This window comes from Bubalus kerabau, chromosome 8 (genome assembly GCF_029407905.1).
Source record: "Bubalus kerabau isolate K-KA32 ecotype Philippines breed swamp buffalo chromosome 8, PCC_UOA_SB_1v2, whole genome shotgun sequence".
Classification (NCBI taxonomy): domain Eukaryota; kingdom Metazoa; phylum Chordata; class Mammalia; order Artiodactyla; family Bovidae; genus Bubalus; species Bubalus kerabau.
Genome location: NC_073631.1, coordinates 56,406,246 through 56,427,288, shown reverse-complemented (window position 1 = coordinate 56,427,288; position 21,043 = coordinate 56,406,246). Strand labels below are relative to the sequence as shown.

Genomic DNA, 21,043 nt, shown 5'->3' with positions numbered 1-21,043 from the left:
TTAAAAGACACTTGATCCTTGGAAGAAAAGCTATGACAAACCTAGACAGTTTGCTTTAGATAAACCTAAAGCAAAGATATCACTTTGCAACAAAGGTCTGTATCATCAAAGTTATGGTTTTTCCAGTAGTGACATCCAGATGTGAGAGTTGGACCATAAAGAACACTGAGTATCGAAGAATTGATGTTTTTGAACTGTGGTGTTGGAGAAGACTCCTGAGAGTCCCTGGGACTCCAAGAAGGTCAGACCAGTCAATCCTAAAGGAAATCAACCCTGAATATTCATTGGAAGGACTGATGCTAAAGTTGAAGCTCCAATACTTTGGCCTCCTGGTGTGAAGAGTCAAATCATTGGAAAAGACTGATGTTGGGAAAGATAGAAAGCAAAAGGAGAAGGTGGCAGCAGAAGATCAGATGCTTAAATAGCATTATTGACTTCATGGACATGAATTTGAGCAAACTCTTGGAGATAGTGAAAGACAGGCAAGTCAAGTATACTGCAGTCCATGGGGTTGCAAAGAGTTGGACATGATTTAGCTACTGAACAACAACAGAGACTTTCATTACTTGTAAAATTCATAATTTTCCTGACCAGCTTCTCCTGGTCATGTTTATGTGTAATTGGACTAATTGAGATAATCAACTGATTCATTAACCAGTTCGATCCAAAGCACTCCTACATCCCCCTCTCTGTGCAGTTATTTTCTATGAGATGCCATGCAGCTTGCTGCTGCTGCTAAGTCGCTTCAGTCGTGTTCGACTCTGTGTGACCCTGTAGATGGCAGCCTACCAGGCTCCTCCGTCCCTGGGATTCTCCAGGCAAGAGCGATGGAGTGGGTTGCCATTTCCTTCTCCAATGCATGAAAGCGAAAGTGAAAGCTCAGTTGTGTCCGACTCTTCGCAGCCCCATGGACTGCAGCCTATCAGGCTCCTCTGTCCACGGGAGTTTCCAGGCAAGAGTACTGGAGTGGCGTGCCATTGCCTTCTCCAGCCATGCAGCTTACTTCCAGATATTTTCGTAAATAAAAAGTATTCATAGATTACCATTTGTCTGTTCAGTTCTTTCTTGTTAAGTATTAGTCATTTAACAAATGACTAATTGAAGACAGGGCATTATAGAGGACACATTGAAATACTAACTTCACTCTTTGTTAAGTGAACTTTACTCCTCTTTTGTACCTGGAAAAATGATTTATTTACTATTTAATTACTGAGCAAGTATTTCTATAAATAGTTTTATAACCCTGAGAAGGAGAACTGACTTCATTATGTTTCTTTTCTTTAACATCTCTCTCCTCATCAGAGACAGTTAGCTCCTTGAGAACCAGAACTGTATCTTTGATTGTATAGACTCAAAATCTTGTACAATATTCTCAGTAAATATCCACAGAATGACTGCATGAAAAACAGTGTTGAGTATGTGACACAGGCTAATAGAATGGTATCCCATTCTGTTCATTCATATAAAGATTAATATTGGACATAATAAATGAAGAAAGTTTAATTAGACAAGAAACTCTAGAACTGGACAAAGATTAAATATGATATATTTTGGTGGATAAAAAATATTAGGGTATTCTGGGAAAAGAAGTGTGAATAGGTATGAAGATGAAAACTTGAATATCATGTGGAACATTAAGGAGACTGATTTGATTTGGTAGAAAATACATTTTGAAAAGTTTCTAGAAATAGGTTTGGACGTGTTAGACGAACTTGATTATCCAAAGCTGTAAATTGATGGAAAAAATGTCTAGACTTAGTGTAGTAGGCAATAGAGATCTACTAATAATGATTCAATTCTCGCAACTCTTCTCTTTTCTCACCAGGAATAGGAATGTCTTAAAAAATCAACTTTATCCTTTATTTTGACTGTAAGTAGTAGCTGGGAATGGCTATAACCACCAGATGATATAAAGTAGAGAATACTGCAAATGGCCTTATATTATAATATGATCACTCAAGTCTGCTCTGGGCCAGGCCTCTGCTGCCACTGACTGAACCACCTGCCTCTTCCACTTTTTCACACACTGGCCCAGAGCCCAGAAAAAACAGGGTTTGGAATCCACTGGAAAAGTTGTAAGCTTACTCTGAAGGAGATAAAGAAAGCTTAAACCATAATCCTGTGAGTGAGAATAAAGCAAGGCTAGATAAGAGGGACAAATTAATGGAGGAACTGACAAGAAATAATGATATCATTTAAGACAGCTGTGATAATAAGGAAAATAATGGTACAACTGATCATGGTGTAGGGTGAGAACTGATTAGGAGTGGGCAGGAGAGAGACCATGAATTAGGGTCTGTAGATACTCAGTTTAAGGTGACAGCATTATCATCCAAGAGGAGTAAAAAGTAATAATACAATAAATTGAACTAGAGATTCCTCAGAAGGGAAAACAAGTTCAGGAGAGAGAATCAGAGTTAGGAGAAAGGACACAAACTTTTATAGAGGTGATAATTAAAGTTATGAAAATAGATGAGTTTCTTTGAGTGACTGTAGATGGGGGAAAACAGAGAACACGTTCTGGTATTTTATAATCAAATACATCATTTATTCCACATTGAGTCACTTAATTTAAAATTTCTCTGTGAAAATAATAATAAACAAAAATACTTATGCAGAGGCTAAATCCTTTGTTAGAGGCTGAGGCACCACCAGAGAGAAAGAAGAAAATTAGTCCCTAGGGATAGAGGTTGTGCTCAGAAATGGGAAGTGCCGATCACAGTGAGTCCCTATGACATTATAAAGTAAGTTCTGTTCTTCACACAGAAATCTGTCATCAACCTGAATGCATTTGGGGTTCTCTGAAAGAATAAGAATACATTTCCAAAAACATTTCCACAAAACTTTCCTTCTTATTCCCAAGGGACTAAAAGTTGCACACCAGGAGGAAAAGAAGACACAGGCAGGAGACAATCTGTATGATTTTGTAAGACCAAGATATCTGCAGGTTTGAACCACAGAGAATTTGCTTTCCCTCTGTGAGCAAGGTCTCTTTGCTAAAGCGGGTTGCGATAGGCTTCAGCAGGCTTTTTGTGAGGCTACGGTTTGAAAATAAATAAATAAGTATACTGACATGGCCTGAGGCAATGGAGCAGGACCTCCGCAAGTGTGCCTGCACTTCAAGGAACTCTCTCATGTGGTCTATGTAAGCCACCTTGTTCATGGAGAAAAAGTGTGCCAATCCACACAACCCAAATTATGTGTAAATGAAGGATACTTGTCAACTATTTATTCACATGGAGCTGGAAAAGGAATTTGATAGATGTCTTCTAATAAAGAAATCCACTAATCAAAGCTCTAAAAATGGCTGAATGTAAGACATTTCACTTAGTAAAATAAATGTAAAATTCATTTCATTCCATAAGCATTGAATTTTTTAAGATGAACCCTAACCTCTGCTTTATAGAAATTGTATCATAGAGACAGACATACAAATTCACACAAAAATCACATTTTTTTTTTTTTAAATCAGAAGAGAAAAACTGTGCTTGGCTATGGGTTAAATTTAAACATGGTAGGAAACAGTGGACCAGGTTTCCCAAACAAGAAAGCTTTTAAAACAGGATTTGAGGCATGAAAAGGAAAAAGTACTCTTCAATATAGCCACACGGGGGAGGGGGGTTGATTATTTAAAGGGATACAAAGCAAATTGTTCTGAAAGCATTTAATTTGTGCATGTTTTTAATCAACAATCATTGCCATATGACTCATTTTCAAATCTGAAAGACAACTTTTTTACAGAATCCTAGAAGTTGGGGGAGTTTTAAGTAGGTGACTTCTAGACCCATGCTTTTTTACCACAGAAGAACTAAATCAGAGTGATTAGAAGTGGAGCCACACATGGAATCTAAGTATACAATGAGGCCTGTTTTTCAGTATTAAGACAAGTCAGGTAAAATGTGGCTGAAAGTTTGAGGAGTTAGACAATGAGAAAATGTTCATTTTAATCCATTTAAAATAATACACTGATGACTTCAATTTTTATCCAATAAAGATTCTCTGAATAAATATATCATTTACTACTGATAAAATATGATTGTGAAATATACAACATATATCCCAAAATTTATAAAGCATAAGTACAATCCATAAAAGAACACAATAAACTCATCTGTACCCACCACTTGGCTTAAAAAATAGAACATGGGCTTCCAGTTCTTCACATAAGGAAACTGGAAGTTTTTACCTCCATTCTAACAACAGCTAAAAAGCCAAACAAAAATCAACAACTCAACTCTTCTAAGGTCCATAAGAGAAGTGAGATCACAAGGCAAACTGCTGCCTATGAAATTAAAAGAGAGACATGTAGATACAGCGAATCACAACTTACCAGAGCAGAAACTCACAAGATGAGACCTCCATGGAAACCAGTACTGGAGTAGGAAACGCAGGACTGTAGCAAACAAATTGCTGGAGTTTTACAGCGGTCAACTCTTGGGTGTTAAAAACTCTAGGGGAATCCAATCAGGGAGGGATCCTCATACTTTTATTAGTTTTATATCTAGGAACTCAACTACGTTTCTCAGCATATATCTAAGAAAAATCTTCCTCATACTTTCAGCAGGCAAAGGAAAAGGAACCATCTTGACATAATCCGGAGCACTATGTTCTTAATAAGGTCTGCCCTCAGGATAAATCAGTAAACCAATTCTAATCAGCTGGTTTTATTTGAGCCTAATAAACCTAGGGAGCTTCCCAGGCGATTCAGTAGTAAAGAATCTGCCTATCAAACAGGAGACATGGATTTGATCCCTGGGTTGGGAAGATCCCTTGGGGAAGGAAATGACAAACCACTGCAGTATTCTTGCCTGGAGAATCTGCAGTCCATGGGGCTGCAAAGTCAGACATGACTGAGCGACTAAACAACATCAACAGACCTAGGGGAAGGAACAGACCCAACTACAACCAGCTGTACCTTTCATGAGACAGAATGGAAACTCCCAGCTACTTAGCCATCCTAAGAAAGAAAAAGAAAAAACCTGTTTATTTCACAGTATATGGAATAATGAAGTTGAAGGAGAAGATTAAAGTTGTAGGGCTGACACTGTCAGACTTTAAGACTTACTACAAAGCTACAGTTATCAGGACAGTGTGGTACTGGTGAAAGAAAAATAATAATAAACAAATCAGTAGAACAGAAAGAGAGCCCAGAAATATCCCTGTGTAACTATAGCCAACCAATCTTTGACAAAGGAGAAAAGATAGTCTATTCAATAAATGGTGGTGGAACAAGTGGACACCCACATATACAGAAAAGATGACTCTAGATACAGACTTTATACCAGTTACAAAAATCAACTCAAAATGGATCACAGACCTAAACGTAAAGTGCAAAATTAATACCCCCAGAAGATAACATTGGAGAAAACCTAGATGACCTTGGGTATGATGATATTTTGGATACAATACCAAAAGCATATTCCATGAAACAAATAACTGATAAAATGGACTTTATTAAAATTAAAAACTACTACTCTGCAAAAGTTAATGTCAACAGAGAAGACAAACCACATATTGGAGTAATTACTTGTAAAAGAATTATCCTCCAATTAAAAATAATTTAAAAAGACACAACTGATAAAAGACTGGTATGCAAAATATAAAAATAACTCTTAAAAATTATCAATAAGAAAACAAATAACTGAATTAAAAATGGGCAAATGATCTCAACAGACATTTTACCACACAAGGTATAGAGATGGGAAATAAGCATACAAAAAATGATTTCTAATAATCATGAACATCTTTGGGGTTTCATCTCCTGTAAGGTATTACTTTCTCAGTTTTCTTTTTATTTTATTTCTTGATTGCTGGGTATTCCTAATAATCTGGGCATTAATAATTTGTTGCTTTTGATATTTCAAGTATGTTATCATTTTTCTTTTACCATGCCTTTCATTGATGATAAATCTTTAATTTTTACATATTCAAATAATAAATTACCTTTAAATCCTATTATTTACAGTTTCGTAGTTTTAAGTCTTTCCATATTTTCAGGACAGAAAGTAGTTGCTTAGATTTTCTTCTAGGTTTTGAGGAATGTGGTATGAGAATATTTTATTCTACTTTGTACAAATATCTACTTTGGAAGAAAATGATAACCCACAAAATGTCTCAAAAATTCTTGGCCTAGTTAATGGTCATAATTTGCTTCCAATGTTTTATTATGAAAAATTTCAAGTATACAGAAAAAGTGAAGAAATATTACAATGAGTATTCATAATATAGCCCATGTTTGATAATTGTAGACATTTTTGGCATGTCTGCTTTAACTGTATTCACACTTTCACTACTGAGTAAAATCAAAGATTTCTTAGAATCCTGTTTTCTCTTTAGAAAATAACACATTCAGTGATAGAGTAAGAACATTCTATTTAAATGACACTTTAAAGATTCTTTTTTTCTCTCTTTGTGATTATGTTACCAGTTCAAGATACAGTTAGACTTATTTGTCTCAGTTTGTCTTCAATTCTTAGGTTTGTGTATAGTCTAAAAATCAAAACAATGTAAAACAATAAATCAGTAAAGACTGAAGTCATGGCTATTCTCTCTACCATGTCAACCCCCTTCCCCGTAAGTGACCACTTTCTGGCTTACCATTCAACTGTTTGTTCCAAAAAAAAAAAAAAAAGAAAAAACAAAGGCAAATATAATAGATATATTCTATATTTAACCCAAAAGTGTTATAAAATAGTCATTTTATCTACTTTGACTTTTCCTCTAATAATAGTACCAAATATCACTCCATATCAGTACATAGACATCTTTTTCACTCTTTTTTAATGATCACTACATTGTGCCCACAGACTATAGTTTATTTAATCAGACTACTACTAATTGACATTTGTATTATTTCCTATACTGTTTTCTTTTTGCAAATGTATGTAGTTGGGATAGATTCCTTAGGGGTGAAATTTTTAGGTCTAATGACACATATAATTATTTAAGATAATGCTGAGTCCACAAAGTTCTAATCATTTGTACTCTGACTAGCAACATATGACAGTTCTGATTCTCTGTGACCTTACTCTCAAACTTTGGGAGTTTTGCCAATCTGATAGCTGAGAAATTATATGTCTAGTTTTTAATTAGTGTTTCTCTTATTACAAATGAGGATGATTATATTTTCATCTACTTAGCAGTTCATCTCTTTAGGGAACCACCCTTCCATTCTGAGTCCATCTGGTAGAGGAGAACCTCATCAGGTTAAGTAAATCTGCATATACTGTTCTTTTTGCTGCAATGATTGGTTCAGAGACAGTCACTCAGCATGTTTGGAGCCAACAATGTCAGGTCTAACTGCTACGGGTCAAGAAGCAACAGTTAAAACTGGAAATGGAACAACTGACTAGTTCAAAATTGGAAAAAGAGTACAACAAGGCTGTATATTGTCACCCCATGAAATGCCAGGCTGGATGAAACACAAGTTGGAAACAAGATGGCCAGGAGAAATATCAACAACCTCAGATATGCAGATTATACCACTCTAATGGCAGAAAGTGAAGAGGAACTAAGCCTTTTTATGAGGGTAAAAGAGGAGAGTGAAAAAGCTGGCTTTAAACTCAACATTAAAAAAAGAAGATCATGGCATCCATTCCCATCAGATCAGATCAGATCAGTCGCTCAGTCGTGTCCGACTCTTTGCGACCCCATGAATCGCAGCATGCCAGGCCTCCCTGTCCATCACCAACTCCCGGAGTTCACTGAGACTCATGTCCATCGAGTCAGTGATGCCATCCAGCCATCTCATCCTCTGTCGTCCCCTTCTCCTCCTGCCCCCAATCCTTCCCAGCATCAGAGTCTTTACCAATGAGTCAACTCTTCTCATGAGGCCATGGCAAATACAAGAGGAAAAAGTGGAAACAGTGACAGAATTTATTTCCTTGGGCTCCAAAATCATTGTGGATGGTGACTGCAGCCACAAAATTAAAGATGTTTGGTCCTTGGAAGGAGAGCTATGACAAACCTAGACAATATATTAACAAGCAGAGATGCCACTTTGCTGACAAAGGTCAATACAGTCAAAGTTATGGATTTTCCAGTAGCCATGTACAGATGTGAAACTTGGATCATAAAGAAGGCTGAATGCTAAAGAATTGATGCTTTCAAATTGTGGTGCTAGAAGAGACTCCTGAGAGTCCCTCGGACTGCAAGGAGATCAAGCCAGTCAATCCTAAAGGAAATCAACCCTGAATATTCACTGGAAGGACTGATGCTGAAGTTGAAGCTCCAATATTTTGGCCTCCTGATATGAAGAGCCCAATCATTGGAAAAGACTCTGGTGCTGGGAAAGCAAAAGCAAAAGGAGAAGGTGACAGCAGAGGATAAGATGGTTAAATAGCACTACCAATTCAATGGACATCAATTTGAGCAAACTCCAGGAGATAGTGGAAGACCCAGGAGCCTGGCATGCTGCAGTCCATGCGGTCACAAAGAGTCAGTGACTTAGTGGCTGAACAACAACAGAACAAACATTGTGCTTTCTCTTGTGTTTGAGTAGATTGATTCCTATCTCCTTTACGTTCTTTGTCACATGAGAACAAAATCACTACCTCCCCTTCTTGCATCATCAAAAAAATATGCAATAAACAAATTATTGTTAAATATTGCATTCCCCAGTACATTTGAACTGCATAGAAGCCAAGCAATAATATAAAATATAAAACCTGACCAAAGCAAGGAGATAAATTAAAATTGTATCTGTGTATTTTTATTTAAATGATGAATCTCAGAGTGACTTAGAATACTATACCTTTTTCATAGGTATGTGATTATGAAATAACTATTTCAGTTAAATCTCTCCCGTGAAATCTAAAATAGAATACCCGGACATGTTTTAATTTACTTTTCAGTGATAATCATTTCAAAGAATACCAAATATCCAGTTAATACAAAATGTATTTAAAAACAAAATATTACAAAATTCTTAATATATTTGTTGTAGATATTCACTTTTGTAGTTCTTACTTTTTATATTTATCGGTCATGTGAAAATAAAACAGTGGATGTGAAGTTTAGGCATTTGATTAAAAGTGAATTAAGCATTCTGGAAAAACTTTGCATTCAGTATAATTAAACTTATAGAAAAATATGAGTAAGAGTGAGCCACTCAATGTCTTAGCAACTCTTTTTCCACATGGCTGACAGACACAATAAAAGCCCTGATTAGATACAAATATACCCTCTGCTGCTGCGGCTGCTAAGTTGCTTCAGTCGTGTCCGACTCTGTGCGACCCCATAGACGGCAGCCCACCAGGCTCCCCCATCCCTGGGATTCTCCAGGCAAGAACACTAGAGTGGGTTGCCATTTCCTTCTCCAATGCATGAAAGTGAAAAGTGAAAGTGAAGTCGCTCAGCTGTGTCCGACCCTCAGCGACCCCATGGACTGCAGCCTTCCAGGCTCCTCCATCCATGGGGTTTTCCAGGCAAGAGTACTGGAGTGGGGTGCCATTGCCTTCTCCCAATAAACTAAAGAAAAAACACAACAATAAGAATTCATTTTGCTGGCAGTTCTACTTAGTTTACTTTATATTTTGCTAATGTCATCTGTAGTGTAAAATATTAATATGCCAAAAAATCACATATGAACAAATGGAATCTACTCTTTATACCAGTTACAATTTCCCTATTTGCTAATCCACCCTTGACCTACTTTGTGTTACAGAAGCACATCATTATGTGAGAATAGGTACTCTGCCTGCAACAAAATAATCACTCAACAGTTTAAGCTTCTATTCTTTTCTTTTTTTTTTTTTAACTTTACAATATTGTATTGGTTTTGCCATATATCAAAATGAATCCACCACAGGTATACATGTGTTCCTCATCCTGAACCCTCTTCCCTCCTCCCTCCCCATTAAGCTTCTATTATTTTCATCACAGAGTATGTCGGCAAATACAGGAGATGCAGGAGTTGCAGTTTCTATCCCTGGCTCAAGAAGACTCCCTGGAGAAGGAAATGCCAACCCACTCCAGTATTCTTGCTTGGAAAATTCAATGGGCAGAGGGAGCTGGTGGACTACAGCCCATGGGGTTACAAAGACACAACTGAGTGACCAAACACACACATTCTCATCATTGAGAATATACACCATTTAACAAGTGTACTGTCCACTTAAGTTTAAATTGCACATATCTATTAATAAGAGATTTTGAGCTTCCCTGGTGGTTTAGCAGGTAGGAAATCCACCTACAATAGAGGAGACATAGAAAATGAGGGTTCGATCCCTGAGTTGAGAAGATTCACTGGAGAAGGAAATGTCAGCTCACTTCAGTATTCTTGCCTTAAAAATCACATGAACAGAGGAGCCTGGCAGGCTACAGTCCATGGGGTCACAAAGAGTTTAGACACAATTGAGTGATTAAGCACAAGAGATTCCCAGAACACAGAGCCAAGTGGTCAATTAAATTGATATAATAAAAATAATGCACTTTAAATGTGTGCATATTAATATCATTATTGTTAAACATCAGGAATTGAAAGTATCGGCTTCACTAAATAAATCTTTAACATATATATGAATACAGATCATTTAATTCACTTTCACTAAACTTTCCAAAATTTCCAATGTCCTGCATAGTCATATTTCTAAACATAGATTATTTTTATGCCAACATTTTCAAAGCAGACCTTGTAAGAAAAAAAACAAGTATATTAAATAAGTTCAGCTTTCTTAGATACACTTCAGTGGTGCCTACTTCTGTTAAATCAAGTTTAATAACAAACTGTCTTGTACCTAGAAAAATGTACATGTATAAAATTTCTTCACTCCCCCCCTCCCTGATTTTAAAGATTGTAAATATTTTTTTTTTAACAAAAAGAAATAAAAGAATAGAACTTTGTCTCTGGGAGCTTATGGTCTATAGTGGAAGATTTCTATACTCAATGAGGACTGCTCTGGTAGAAATACCACAAGATATCATAAGAATAGAGGTGGTGAGAATATTATATAAGCTGACCTGAGTGGTACAGAGCAGAAGTTTCATTAGAAAAGATTGTGAGAAAAGAGAGAAATGATAGGAGTAGAAAATATCCCAAGCAAAGGACCTGGCATAGTATAGTTAGACAACAGTTCTGCAAGGTTGCAATGTGAAATGAAAGGGTAACAGGACCAGTAAGAGATGAAGCAGAAGGCAGAATGTAAGATCACCAAGTGTATGCTAAGACTCTGTATGCTAAGCAATTTTGAATTCATCATACTAGATTTTAGACACACAATGGCATATGGATCAGATCCTTGTAGCAGGTACATGGAAAACATGGATGAGAGACAGACATGAATTTGTAGTATTTTCTTTATATTGTTACTGCATAGTTGAAAGTGATTGATAATCTGTGTTAACTGATGCCAATCTTATATTGTTTTTATTAGGTATATTGGTTGTAAGTGTATCCATCTCTTTCTAGATTGATTTCCCTGAGGCAAACTGCCTCACTCATCTTTATTAGTAATGATGACTACCATTCAAATACTTGCATTCTGTTTTCTAGAAAATGTATTAAAGGACTTAAAAATGTCATTCCTTCTATGACTGTTCAAATTCCAGATCCACATAATATATAAGCATAACAATAAAATGGCTATCTTATGCAATTAAGTTTTGGGGTGGTTTTTATACAGCGATAGTAAGAGAAGGAGGAACTTTCTCTGACGACTCCCTCAGAAATACTGAGGGAGAATCTATCTGTATATCAGTTACCAAATTTGACTGCTATATATATATATATATATATATATATTCATCTTATTCCTGTATTTCTACCTATTCATCTCTCGTTCATCTAAGTAGCAAGTTTGTCAGAGGAGATGTTTAGCAACGGTGGCAGTTATGACCAGCGGAGTGTTATCTTGTCTTAGATTCCATTTTTCTCAGGAGAGGACTTATCTGATGGATAAAATTTTATGGACAGTGCAGTACAAAAGACACACTTTTATTACTCAAAAACATAAAAGTGTGCTAGATAATTTAAAAATAAATTTCAGTATTGTAGCTTATAGGTTGGCTAAGTCTTGTCACAACTAGACCTCAACCTGTATGTCTACAGCAGACAACCCTTTATAACAAGCAGAACTCAAAGTGTATACTGGGGCAAACACAATAGAGTTCTATTTCAGATTTGTGTCACTATTGTGCTGGATAAATATATCCAAGGGGTGGCTCTCTTCCATGTGCTCATTCAGGGACCCAGATTGCCAGAGGCTCTTTAATTATCAACCCACGCCTCTCAAACTGGAAGCAGAGAAGACTATGGGGAAGAAATTCAAGGGAGGATTTTGCACCAGACATGGGTCTGAAAGTAGCTCACATGACTTTTGGTCGCACTTCACTGGTTAGAACTCAGTAATATGAGCACAGGTAACTCCAAAGGAAACTCTAGTATGTCAGGTACCCAGAAAGAAGCAACGAACTTAGATTTTGATGAGCAGCAGTTTGTCAAAAACACCAATTAATTTCAGTATATTTACTAATTGTGACTTGAGAAAATTAAAATAGAACTCAAGTGCCATGTGGCAATTCTTCTGGTGTTTTCTTTCTTGTATTTGCTCTGTAATAACCTTGGTTAAAAATCCAACCATACCCTTTTTGGGATCTAAAACTGAGAACATTTCTCTAATAAGAGCTTCTCTCTTTTACAGCATAGAAAGATAATTCAAAATGTGACAGCAATAAAGAAAAGCAAAGATACTCTAGACCTGAGTGGCCATTCTCTGGTTGACTAGTTAGCTAAAGGATTACACTGACATGATATTCAATCTCTATCTTTCTCCACTGAATTCTCTTTGCAGACTGGAAAAAATTCTCTGCATATTTCTTATCTGTTCTTGTGCAGTATCCAAACTCTTTACCACCATTTTCAGCTGAATGTTACATGTGACTATGATGTGCACAGAGTATATCTGGATTAGGTTAAACACACATACACACACGAAATGAAGAACAAGAAAACAAACAAACAAAAAAACAGGAATTTCCAAATTCTGACCCACGGCAAAGTAAAACGATCTAGTCACTTCTTTCAAAAGTTATATTATTTCAGTTTTTTTGTATTAATGGTTAATTCTATTCTTTTAAACGATATGCATTTAAAGTACATTCTAAATATGGCAAACAAAAATTTATAGATGTTATGATATCCTCCCAAAGCTCTGAAATATCATTGTCCTTTGAAAGCCAAACTTTGAAAACTAGTAACATATAAAAAGCAATTACTGAAAGGACCTTTCCCCAAGTAAGCTTGTGTGCCTGCCTCATTTTTAGCATCATTCACTTAGTTTTCTGTTGAGTTTAATTAATGGTTAATTGAAGTTCAAATTTTAAAACCATCATCCAGAATATCACAGACAAGAAAAACATAGTTTTCATATTCACATCTCTTTAATAACATTGTTTTCATCCTGTCATAAGACAATATTGATATTTAAGGAGAGAAACACTAAATTACATTGCTTTGTAAAAATTAAAAAAATATTGCTGCTATAGTATTATTTCATGTATATGTATTATTTCAGTAACTCTGAAATCAGAGTTTTTTAAAATAAAATTCTGTAGTTTTCAAATACTCTATATACAGGATTTATTTTGAATGGGACTATCTCTTAAATTGATGTCAAAGACATCTATTAAAGCTAGAAATAGTAGAAAATCTCCTTTGGTTTGAGAATATTTAAAGCACTTTTACCTTTGAGTAAAAATAACTACATATTAAATAAAAGTCACATTTTAAATGTCTGAATAATATTAAATTCTTTGCAGCAAAATTAAAATCTGAGGCAAAGACAAAAATTACCTTCAGTTTAAAAATTAGCTAAATTCAGAGTTTCCAATGCATATTTTAATAATACAATGTTGCAACTTTAACGAGGACTGCATTTGCCTTTAAGTCCATGATAGTGAAAGCTTAATATTTAAAAAAAAAAAAAAAAAAACTTTTGTCTAGCAAAAGTGATTTGAAGATGTTTTGCTCCATGCATGTGAACTCAGCAGGTGATTCTTGCCTATCTTTGATGTCAAACAGCACAAAACTTCAGTGAGTAGTAGCTTCAGAAATGCAATAGACATAGCTGAGTCTTCATATGAAGCTCATGCTTGAACTACATCAGAAGAACTGACATCTATTATGGTGAGCAAAGACAAGTGTTTGAAAAGAGATTCAAACAGAAGTGTCAGAATTTACAGTGCATAGTTTTATATAAGTTGATTTTAACCAAGCATATCTCTATGAACTCTGCAGGATAGAAAGGAAATTTCAAAAGGCAGAGAAATTGTTGTCATCTAAGGGCATGGAATGTTTTAATAGCTTAAGGAAGAACATTTCTGAAAGGTGATGTGGTGATCCATTTACTTTGACTGAGTAATAAAGCTTGTCATTGTGATAGTGCAGTTTTTAACCCTTAGAACAATAGAAATGTATGTGAACCAGAGAGCAGAAAAGGACGCTTGAAAACTCGCAAGAAACTTACACAGACCATTTTAAAGTTTTAGTCTCTAGTCACAGAGACTTACTGTAAGTTTTCTGAATATCATCTAGCCACTAAAGAAAAAGCAAACAAGAAGCAACAAACAAACAAAAATCCTTTATAGACAGAGTGAGTCATAGTGACCTTAACAAAAATAAGGCAGAGAAAATTCAGTGGTGTTTCTAAATTGGTGCTGTTCAAAAGAAAACAAACATTAGCACTGTTCGTTATGTTTCTTAACGTGTGGTTACTTTATACCCAACAATGCAGAGGCTCTGGGCATGGTATTAAAAAAAAGTCCCTGTTTGTGAGTCTGAGTGTACATGTGCTGTGTGTTTTGGGGTGGGGTAGAGATGAATGCTTGAGACCTCAATTGGAGAGAGGTTTTTTTGAAACTGTGTCCTAAGGGCTTAATCACAGCAGTCTTCCTAAAACTCTCCCTAAGGGGTCTGGTGTCACAAAAGAACTTAATTGTTTTTCTAGCCATGCTTTCTATCCCGCACCCAGATTTAAACAGAAGCAAAACTCCTTGGCTTAAGCACAGAAATGCAATTTCTATGCAGTAATTTCCAGTTTGTAATCAACATTTAGCAGTGTGAGATCTACCTCTTTTTAACCTACAATTAGCACAATTAATGCACCGCATGCCAAACCACTTGTTTAGTTATTATATTCTAATGTTTGCTTTTAACAACAAATTTCCCTCCCTAGATTAGCTGCTGAAGCCTCCCACTAGGACAGTGGCTAGTCACGTTCAAATTTGTCACTCCCTTGAGCACCACATCTCAGTTCTTTTAGATTTAATTACTGAATTTATTACATTGCTTTTAAACAAATACTTTCTCCTTCTAAAGGGAAAGAGTAGCATATGGCACATGTGGCCTTGTGGTAGGGGGCTTAGTTATGGACATAACCAACATGTAACCCATATTCCTTTCTTTCCCACGTTATTGTAAGATGAATCTAATGCAAATTAAACCTCAGTAAATTTAATAAGTGTTCATTAAGCATACACTTTCTAAAAGCATGGGTGTAGTGTAGTGGGGAACAACAAAAATGTTATAATAATAGTGCAATAACCACCATTCATTGAACAACTATTGAAGTTGGTCATTTCATCCAGTTAGTATCTATTTATTTCCTTCATAGGATTTATGAAATAGAGTAATTTTTTCACCTGTTTAATGTCTCTCTCCCTCTCTCACGTATAAATTTAAAGAAGGTAGTTTGGCAAATGCAAACTGTTATATATGGGATGGATAAACAATAAGGACCTACTGTATTTCCCTACCAAATACAGGAAACTGTATTTGGTATCTGGTGATAAATCATAATGGAAAACAATATGAAAACTAATGTGTGTATATGTATATATGTACATATATATATGTAAAACTGAATTATTGCTGTTTAGCAGAAATCAACACAACGCTGTAAGTCAACTATGGTCTTCCCTGGTGGCTCAGTGGTAAAAAATCTGCCTGCAATACAAAAGATGTGGGTTTGATCCCTGGGTTGAGATCACCTGGAGAAAGAAATAGCAACCCACTCCAGTATTCTTGCCTGGGAAATTCCATGAACAAAGGAGTCTGGCAGACTGCAGTCTATAGGGTTGCAACAGAGTCAGATGCAACTGAGTGACTGAATAACAACAAATCAACTATACTTCAATAAAATAAATTTTTTAAAAAAGGGTTTTAAAAATGGGATCTTACATGTCCTCATGAATATTCTATCTCTAATACCAAGCAGAATGCCCAATACATAGTGGTTGGTCAGTAACATTCTATAGAATAAATGAATAAATGTGCTAAGTGTTTTGTATACATTATCTTATCCAATTTTCAAAAGTCCATTTACTTTTGTGGTTTTACAGATGTGGAAAGTAAGCCTTGGATGGGTTAAGAGTGTTGGAGGAATAATTCAAACATAGGTCTGCTTGATTCACAATGTTGTGATTCAGAGAGTTCATTCTAGGTTTCTCTTGCTAGAAGATAGTTTGAATGAATGATGCCAGAAATGTACAATAGGGAGAGATTTATATAAATAAATCATAGAATATAGACCACAAATTGCTACATCAGAAGTACAAATATCTATGACTAGGAGAAGGTTAATTTTAACTATTGCACAATTGCACTCATCTCACATGCCAGGAAATTAATGCTCAAAATTCTCCAAGCCAGGCTTCAAAAATACGTGAACCATGAACTTCCAGATGTTCAAGCTGGTTTTAGAAAAGGCAGAGGAACCAGAGATCAAATTGACAACATCTGCTGGATCATCGAAAAAACAAGAGAGTTCCAGAAAAACATCTATTTCTGCTTTATTGACTATGCCAAAACCTTTGACTGTGGGGTTCACAATAAACCCTGGAAAATTCTGAGAGAGATGGGAATACCAGACCACCTGACCTCCTTCTTGAGAAATTGGTATACAGGTCAGGAAGGAACAGTTAGAACTGGACATGGAACAACAGACTGGTTCCAAAAAGGAAAGGAGTTCGTCAAGGCTGTATATTGTCACCCTGCTTATTTAACATATTCAGAGTACATCGTGAGAAACGCTGGGCTGGATGAAGCACAAGCTGGAATCAAGATTGCTGGGAGAAATATCAAAAACCTCAGATATGCACATGATACCACCCTTATGACAGAAAGTGAAGAAGAACAAAGAGCCTCTTGATGAAAGTGAAAGAGGAGAGTGAAAAAGTTGGCTTAAAGCTTAACATTCAGAAAACGAAGATCATGGCATCTGGTCCCATCACTTCATGGCAAATAAATGGGGAAACGGTAGCAGACTTTATTTTTTGCGGCTCCAAAATCACTGCAGATGGTGACTGCATCCCTGAAATTAAAAGATGCTTGCTCCTTGGAAGAAAAGTTATGACCAACCTAGACAGCATATTAAAAACCAGAGACATTACTTTGTCAACAAAGGTCTGTCTAGTTAAGGCTATGGTTTTTCCAGTAGTCATTTATGGATGTGAGAGTTGGACCATAAAGAAAGCTGAGCACTGAAGAATTGATGCTTTTGAATTGTGGTGTTGGAGAAGCCTCTTGAGAGTCCCTTGGACTGCAAGGAGATCCAGCCAGTCCATCCTAAAGGAGATCAGTCCTGGGTGTTCATTGGAAGGACTAATGTTGAAGCTGAAACTCCAATACTTTAGCCATCTGATGAGAAGAACTGACTCATTTGAAAAGACCCTGATGCTGGGAAAGATTGAAGGTGGGAGGAGAAGGGGACAACAGAGGATGAGATAGTTGGATGGCATCACTGACTCACGGGCATGAGTTTGAGTAAACTCCAGGAGTTGGTGGTGGACAAGGAGGCCTGGCATGCTGCAGTCCATGGGGTCGCTAAGAGTTGGACATGACTGAGCGACTGAACTGAGCTGAATTTTAACTAAAAGATGGGAATCTAAATAAGCTTTCTGGAAAAGCCTAACTGATTTCACATATTTTTATATGGTTTTCCCATTTGGTTCTTTTCAAATAATTTCTATCTACTGCAGAACTTTCTATATTTAATTCACTGTAGACATAATTTTGAGGAGGACATGGCAACCCATGCCAGTGGTCTTGCCTGGAGAATCACATGGACAGAGGAGCCTGGTGGGCTACAGTACACAGGGTCTTACAGAGTCAGACACTACTGAAGTAACTTTGCATGCATGCAGACGTAGCTTTTATGTACTGAACAGTATTTTGACTACTAATTTAAAATCACATATGAGTTATCTCAGATTCAGTCTTTGTGGTATGTCTTTTCTTTTGAAAATTGTATTTTTGCATTATATCCTGGCTACTGTAAGATTATGCTTTGGACATTCTGGATTTGATTATACTCCCCTAAATATAGATATATTTTTGTCCTTTTTTCTTCTTTTCTTTTTTTTTTTTTTTTTGCAGCTTACTTGGTTGCACTGAAATTGTTAACTCAGTCTCTTGGGCAGCAGCTCAAATATCAGTTCTATTCCTTCCAATTTAGCTTGGATTGCTTGATTCTATCCAGTGAATAAACTGGGGTTCAGTGAGAGGTCTTGGCAGTACCTACACAGACAATCTGGGTTTCTTCTCTGGCTCTTTCTTTTCCTGGATTCTTCTTCACTTTTAACTGCCTATGGTTGCCATGAATTCTTTATTCTAGTTCTTTAAAACACAACAATTGTGGGTTTTCTATCAGAATTTTAGCACCTCCACAGTACACACTAGAGCCCGTTCTCTGGCTGGAAGTCATAAATATAAAAAACTCCCTGGGTGCTATCCCCTCCCCACTACATGTCAGTCCGTCAGATATTTCCTGCTTTTGGTTGCTCTCAATGCCTTCAGGTAATTATATATATATATATTTTTAATATTGTGTCCAAAATTTATAGTTGTTATCTATAAAAGGGTTGGCTTGAGAGCTTGCTTGGCCTTCATAGCACACAGAACTTCTCTGAGAAGTAAACTTTAAATGACCTTGAGTACTTTTGTCATGAACAAGAAATGGAACTGGGAAGGAATGCAAAAGTAGACATTTACACCAAAGGAATTGTGTGTAAAATGGTTGTGAGAATAAAAGCATATTTTGACTTTGTTGCACTGTGAGTGGTTAGTGCAGGCGTTTGGCTATTTATTTGTCTATATGGGAGAACACGAGTATTGGGTGAGTTAGATAGAAAAGGGAAATTGAACTTCCCTGCTGCTCCTGCTGCTAAGTTGCTTCAGTCGTGTCCAACTCTGTGTGACCCCATAGACAGCAGCCCACCAGGCTCCCCCGTCCCTGGGATTCTCCAGGCAAGAACACTGGAGTGGGTTGCCATTTCCTTCTCCAATGCATGAAAGTGAAAAGTGAAAGGGAAGTCGCTCAGTTGTGTCCGACTCTTAGCAACCCCATGGACTACAGCCTACCAGACTCCTCCGTCCGTGGGATTTTCCAGGCAAGAGTACTGGAGCGGGGTGCCATTGCCTTCTCCATGAACTTCCCTAGTGGTCCACTTGTTAAGACTTCACACTTCTATTGCAGGGGGCACTGGTTTGATCCCTAGTCTGGGAACTAAGATCCTGTTATGTGACAGCCAAAAAAAACAAGGGAAGGCTGAGAAACCACATTTTAGAATGACAAGTGGAGGGTTTGAACTCTGATCTTCTGCCAGTGGGAAGCCATAGAAGAGTTTGGGGGCACAATAGAAAGATGAGTACATGTCTTAAGTAATTAATACAGAGGATGATTCCAGTGGAGAGGATGAAAATAATGGCAATGACTATCGCCAAGGAATACTTGTAGCTTTCCTAGAAGGAAACCTAGGTTTCCAGAGAAAAGGCAAAAATGGAGGCAGTTGCAGCATAAAGCCATCTGAATTGAGCTAACATAAATTTCAGAATATTTTTTTCATACATATCCTATGTAATAGTTTAGACGACACCTAAAATAAAATCTTGTCAACATGAGGATCTAATTGTTAGAATATTTTGATTGATATTAAATTGGCTATAAAATAATTTATGAATTGTGATTTCAACTTGTAACTGAAAATCGTTAGACTCTTTTGCATATTTAAACATAAATATACTTAGTTGTCAATTAATTCGGAGAAGGCAATGGCACCCCACTCCAGTACTCTTGCCTGGAAAATCCCATGGATGGAGGAGCCTGGTAGGCTATAGTCCATGGGGTCGCTAAGAGTCGGACACGACTGAGCGACTTCCCTTTCACTTTTCACTTTCATGCATTGGAGAAGGAAATGGCAACCCACTCCAGTGTTCTTGCCTGGAGAATCCCATGGACGGGGGAGCCTGGTGGGCTGCCGTCTATGGGGTCACACAGAGTTGGACACGACTGAAGCGACTTAGCAGCAGCAGCAGTCAATTAATTAACATTAGACTGGGGGTGGGGGGAGGGAAGAAACTGACATTTATAAGTTGTTTACCACATTCCAGGCACATTATCACCTTTAGTGACCCTGGAAACTCCTAAAAAATAGTGATTTATATTTCCATTTTACAGATGGGGAAATAAGCTCAGAAGTTGAATGTAACCTTTCCAAGTTCACACAACTATTAAATAGAAAATATATTATTTAACACCAGGCCTATCTAATTCTAGTGTTTACTCCATTTTCAACACATCTCTACTTTTAAAAGTGAAAGTGAATGTAGCAGATAAGCCATAACTCTATTTTTAGAAGAACTTCCATATTTCCTCTTAACTACTCTGATGAATTATACAGATACTATTTCAAAAAGATTTTGATTCCTTGGAATTACAACAAAAATAGACAGGTCTTAGGAAACAGTTGTTCAGTTTTTCTAAATTCTTAGTGGACTAAAATGTGATGTGACAAGCATCTTGATTAATAGTAAAACTTCATGACATTAAGTAATCTTTGTTCAAGTAACCAAGTTGACTTGATTCTTTCATGAGTTAACAGGGATAACTAGGGCTCCACTGGGGAAATAATAGCAATTTTTTTTATGATGAGTGTTTTTAAGATTGTATTTCCACATGGAGAAAGCATAAAGTTATAAATCATTTAGTCCTTCATAAAGCCTTCAAACATTACATGTACCTAAATGATCTTTGAAGACAAATCCCCAAAA

At 36.6% G+C, this 21,043-nt stretch overlaps 1 protein-coding gene across 21 annotated transcripts in view; it reads right to left on the bottom strand.

Moving 5' to 3' along the window:
* The window catches only part of LOC129659174 (uncharacterized), a 480,433-nt gene that overhangs the window by 358,616 nt on the left and 100,774 nt on the right, over window positions 1-21,043 (bottom strand). Inside the window, exon 1 of one of the 21 annotated variants that reach the window (XR_008717841.1) lies at window positions 4,331-4,652. The exons of the other annotated variants lie outside the window; for them this stretch is intronic. The gene's annotated coding sequence lies outside the window, so the exon portion shown is untranslated. Of the gene's footprint in view, window positions 1-4,330; window positions 4,653-21,043 lie in introns of those variants that run through there. 21 annotated transcript variants of the gene reach the window in all.